This window comes from Eleutherodactylus coqui, chromosome 11, assembly GCF_035609145.1.
Source record: "Eleutherodactylus coqui strain aEleCoq1 chromosome 11, aEleCoq1.hap1, whole genome shotgun sequence".
NCBI lineage: Eukaryota > Metazoa > Chordata > Amphibia > Anura > Eleutherodactylidae > Eleutherodactylus > Eleutherodactylus coqui.
In genome coordinates, this window is record NC_089847.1 from 65,609,497 (window position 1) to 65,615,468 (window position 5,972).

A 5,972-nucleotide genomic window follows, 5' to 3' on the forward strand; every position below is an offset into this window, starting at 1 on the left:
CCCCTGCTGCAAGGTCGTTACGGAGGGAGGCAGAAGGCGGAACACTCCCTCACTGTATTGCCAGAGCGCGGCCTTCAAGGTAATTTTCCAGCGACTAACAAGCGCAGCCAACCCCCCCCCCCCCCATATCACATAGAAATCGCAGTCGCAGGACGGACGGCACAGCAGCAGGGAAAAACACTGACAGGCGGCCAGACGCAGAGCATAGCATCATAAAAGCAGCCTTCCCAGTGCGGCACGGAACACCAGCAGGACCGTCAGTGCCACTGCCACGACATGCCTAGTTAGTATGCGCAGGTGAAGATGAATAACGGAGAACTGAGGCAGCAGGCTGCTTGGAGCAGGCAGCCGCCGACAGGAACGCTACACACACCTGACAGCCGTCACTGAGCCCTCATTTTCCAGCCGCCCGGGAGCCATCCCACAGAACCAGCGCGCGAAAGAACGGTGAGCGAGTTCCAGCGGAAGTCTGTGCATTGCTTGTTTCCATCCGTGGTGGCGTACGGTGAGGTTGCCTTAGGTTATTACAGCTGTTAATGTATGGCTACATGGAAATATTACCCTCACCATAAGCCACCATAGCCGGCAACAAGCAATGCACAGTGGGCTGCTAGGACCTTGTCGCCTTGAGCCAATCGGGAGCTAGGGGTGTGAGAGAGGCGTTCCTCCTGTCAAACCCCTAGCTTTCGGTAGCATCAAGATACACTAGTACCGGCAAAAAGTTCCGTCTAGCAGAAATGGGAATTTCCTCCTTGAGGAGGGTGTTTGTTAAAAAATTTCAAAAAAACAGGAGGCAGGAATGTATTACTACTACACTGTTGCTATTGTTTGGAAACTGAAGGTTGAGAAGACAAAATGGAGCAAGGAAAAATCCCTTAAATCCACTTTTCTTTGGAGGACTCAACTATCAAACATGGACTGTCTAGTGAGAACAACCACGTTGATTTATCAAAAAAAATGACACCATCCTTTGACACGAAAATGTAGCAAACAGTATCATATTTCATTCAACACACCAATATTATAGCTATTGTGACTACCAAACATCGTTCAGTGTGTCCATGTTAGCGCACTGGCCTTATCATGCCAAACCTGGCACCCGCAGTAAGAAACAATGGTCAGTTATACTAGTAGATCAGTGCCACCTAGTGGCCAGATGATATATCTGAAGCTGAATGCTATGACATTGGGTTCATGTGTGGATAAATGCATACTTGCACATACGGTACTTTCTTTAGGGTATTTTCTTTCTAATCAAGTCAGTCTACTACTACTAGTTATGGAGCGGACATGCTGAGATTTACTGTACGTTGATGTTGCATCTCTAAAACACCACACCTGAATAACAGGCGATTAGTAGCAATGTCCCACATATAGACCAGCTGTTGAACAAATATTTTATGTGATGGTAGAGATATTTTATATAGAGCCAAAGATATACATTTATAGCACTTTCACACCTTGATGGAGAAGTCCATCATCAGCTTTTAGAGTCATTCTTCTACATTTGATCCTTAGGCAAGATAAGGAAGAAGTTTTGATTGTTAACAGGGTTTACCCTTTGTAACAAGGGGGGGGGGGGGTTAATTCGCTTCTGGATCACCATCCACACGGTCAGGAAGTGGCACACCTTGCACGCAAATATGCTCTAGTAGTCAGAAGTTTTCTTTTCAATCTAGCTCCTGCCAGTCTTTATTCACAGCACATCAAACAATTCATACACAGTGCAAATAAGCATTAGGGTTCACAACCCACAGGGTCCTGTCACTAACCCCTCCTGGACCTCAGGCTCCAAGTCCCTGATGCGGCTCCCTTCACCACCTCTCTGGCTCTCTCTCAGCCAACATCTCCCTGTTTCTGGCAGGAATTGGCTCTCTTGTAGCCATTTCCTGCTACACCCATCAGGTGTTAATCCTTACTTCTCCTTTTGCAGGTGTCAGAATGCCTATCTACCGCGTTTCCCCGAAAATAAGGCACCCCCTGAAATTCGCAGAAGTCCCAAATATAAGGCACCCCCGGATAGTAAGGCATAGTAAAGTGTGCAGGCAAGTCAAGAAGCCTGTCCCCTGCTGCCATCCCCGTTGTCTCCTACCTCCAGATGGTAGATATAGGTAGATCTGCAGACAGTCTGCTGTTATCCTGTCCCTGCTGTGCTGTACAAGTGTGCTGTTGTGAGCTCCCCTTGCTGGCTGGAATAGTCCATACTGTACGTTCTGTTCCTGCTGTACATGTCTGCTGTGATGAGCTCCCCCTAGTGGCCGGAAGCTGCAATACCATCCCTGCTTACAAGTGGTACAGGAACTTCTGTCTGCAGACAGGTACATTACTTTACAGCCCTTATTTTTTTATGGCTCTGTGTGTGACTCAGGCCACCTGTGTGTGATTCTTAAGGCTGGGTTCTCACAGAGCGTATTTCCAACGGAAATCTCGCAGTTTGGCCACAGCGATAAACAGCGAGATTTCCGCCGGGAAATCGCTGCTTCAAAACCCACGGCACTCAGCCGCTTGTTTTGAAGCGACCTGGCTGCACGCTTTTCCGTTTCTGTGGCCGGTGAATCCGCACCACAACACCGGCTTCTCCCAGCTTTGCCGTGACAGATTTGCTGTCCCATGTGGACAAGATTTCTGAGAAATTTCGTTCACCAAGCTGGCCAATTGAGGGATTAGCGGCCACAGACGGATTTGCCGTGACGAAATAAGACGCCCGTTGAAAATAAGATGTAGCACATATTTGGGAGCAAAAATTAATATAAGACGCGTCTTATTTTCGGGGAAACAGGGTAGCACCTTCTGCAGGCTAGTCTGACACTGCCCTGCTGCACCTTACTATTACTACTTTATCATACTACTACCTTATTACTACTACCATTGTCACTTCTTTTAATTATGGCTTTCTACATACAAGAATTAAACTCTGGTACTTTTTGTGCGCATGTACTGTACTTAGAACAGCCAGAGAGCTCAGCAGAAGGTCCACCTTTCCATAGGAATAGCTGACTAGGGCAACTCCATCCTTGTGACTGGTGAAGGGTCCAAGCGGTCGGGCTTCCACTAATCACACATTTATGGCATATTATATTGATACCAAGTTCACATTTTGCAGCGTGATTATAATACATGAGGTTTCACTTAAGATTGGCAGCAAACTGTAAGGACATCTTTTTTACAGTTCTAGAATTTGCATTTGTTTTGCAGCTTTGTTTCCTTCACATAAATGCCATGGGCACAGCATGCTGTGGGTTCAACAAAATCACTTCTCTGTTGCACAGCATGTGTATAATTCCTGCAAATCCCATTCACTGGCATTACACATCAGGACACTGGATAATGCAACATTCAGTATGAGGACTCTTTCACACGAGCACATATACGGTGACACCGTTTTTACATTTTCACTGCGTATATGTTCTATTTTTCGCGCTGCCGGCGTATTAATGCGCAGTATATTCGCACGTGCGAACGGCTACATTGGAAACCAATGCTTCACATGGGTACCGTATATGCGTCCCAACGTGAAAGTGCGGCGTATATGCGCTCGTGGGAATAAAGCCTGAAAGTGAATGATGAACGTTCCACAGTGACAATCCATAGCTACTAGAGATGAGCGAACGTACTCGTTAAGGGCGATTTCGCAATCGAGCATCGCTATTTTCGAGTACCTGGCTACTCGGGTGAAAAGATTCAGGGGGCGCCGGGGGCGGGAGGCGGCGTGGTGGAGCGGGGTTTAGCAGTGGGGAACAGGGGGGAGCTCTCTCTCTCCCCCCCTCTCCCCTCTGCAACCCCCCGCTCACCCCCGGGGCCCCCTGAATTTTTTCACCCGAATAGTCAGGTACTCGAAAATAGCGATGCTCGATTGCGAAATCGCCCTTAACAAGTACGTTCGCTCATCTCTAATAGCTACCAATCAGATCTATGCATTGATTTTCTAAAAGAGATCTGAGAAATGTGAGCCAGAAGTTTATCTACTACAATTTAATTTTCTCCTTTAACTAGGGAGTCTCCTAATGCTAACATTATTTTTCTTCTATAGTTTCTGTTTCCCTTGCAAACACCTAACGTCCTATTGGTAAGGGTATATTCACACAGGCGTTTGCAAATATAGTCCATAATTCTAGTCAATTTTTTGAAATTTCACTTTTTTGAAATTCTGATTGCCATGGTTACATGCATTTAATATAGACCACGCTGTCATCATGCAATCCATTTTATAAACGCACCCATAGACTTGAATGAGCAATTTTGGTAGGAACTTACACCAAAATGGGACATACTGTTATTTTTTTTAATTGAACTATCGTGTTTCCCCGAAAATCAGCTCTACCCAAATTTTTCAAGATTTTTGGGGAGGCGAAAAAATATAAGCCGTACTCTGAAAATAAGTCCTAGCTAGGCTACATAAAAAGAAAAAAAGAGTAATACATTACCTAGCAGGCGCGGCCCAGGTACATCCTGCTGCTCTCCGACCTTCTTGCACTCCTCGGCCGCCGACAGAAGAATACTTCCTGGTTGCAAAAGCTACTCAGCCAATCAATGCTGCGCTCGCTGAACCAATGTGACGGCTGTGATTGGTTCTTTGACTGCTGCATTAATTGGCTGAGCAAGGGTTGAAGAACCAATCACAGCCGTCGCGTTGTGGAGGCAGCATTTATGAATTGGCTGGACCACAACATTGATTGGCCAATTCATAAATGCCGCCTCCACAACGCGACGTCTGCGATTAGTTCTTCGACTGATGCTCAGCGAATCAATTCAGCAGTCGAAGAACCAATCACAGCTGTCGCGTTGGTTCATCGAGGGCTGCATTGATTAGTCCAGCAAGCGCTGTTCAGCCAATTAGAGCCACTGCTTCCCAGAGGCCGGATTTATGAATGCTGCAACTAGGAAGTGATCTTTTGTCAGCTGCCAAAGTGTTCAAGAAGCGAGGCAGAGCTACAGAGAGCAGCGGGAGGGACCCGAACTGCGCCTGCTAGGTAGGTAAAATAAGACATGCCCCGAAAATAAGACCTAGTGCCTCTTTTGGGCCAAAAAATAATATAGGACAGGGTCTTATTTTCGGGGAAACACAGTATTTGTCCAAATAAAAAAAGGCCATGTAAATATACATATTGAAATGAATGTGTTCAATTTCCATCCGACTGCAGACAGATTTTTGCAGTCCAAAAATCTGACAGAAAAATCATTCATGTGAATATATCCTTATGCCTACCAGATGATACCCACCCCATTTCCTTGACATCTCTTTGAGACTGGTGTGTCAAGTTGCTGTTTTCTTACTGTTACAATTTAGTACTCCACTCTTACTTTTCATTTTTTTTTTTTGCAACTTTTCAACTTTAAAAACACTCAAATGCACTCAATGGCTAAACTCTGATTGGCCCTTTCCATGGAGCGTTCTCCTAGTGAAGGAGTGGATGGCTGGAATTATGGACTTTTGTATCGATAGTTGTATGATGGTGTTGTGTATGGCATTATATAAGCCTGAATGATATAGAATGATAGAGATCCTCTGCAGCCTCTTAGTATACTCTTGACATCATTGCACAAGGTTGGTAGTTTTTAACCACTGCCCCCGGCTAGACTAGCATCGATGACTGTCATGTTTGACGTCGTTCATATCGCTTTATTTTACATTTCTAATGTGGATTCACCCTGAAAACGATCCCTTGCTCATTTAATTTTATGCTGCACACTGGGGTCACGGGTGTAATTTCCAAACAGGAAAACTCCAATCATGAAAGGGCAGTTGTCTAATAAAGTAGTGAGCTCTAAGGTTGGCCACGTTATAAGGACACTGTGGCTGGAGATATTATGAGACACTAGCTGTGGTAGCCTGTCAGTATTTCCTACTGCCGATGGTTAGGTCCACGTGAATCTACTAACAGGTTCCCTGTAAAGTTCTTATGACCTCATCCTAGTGATGCTCTGCCAGTAATCTGCAGTCACATGAGTATGCACAACCCCCATTGCACATG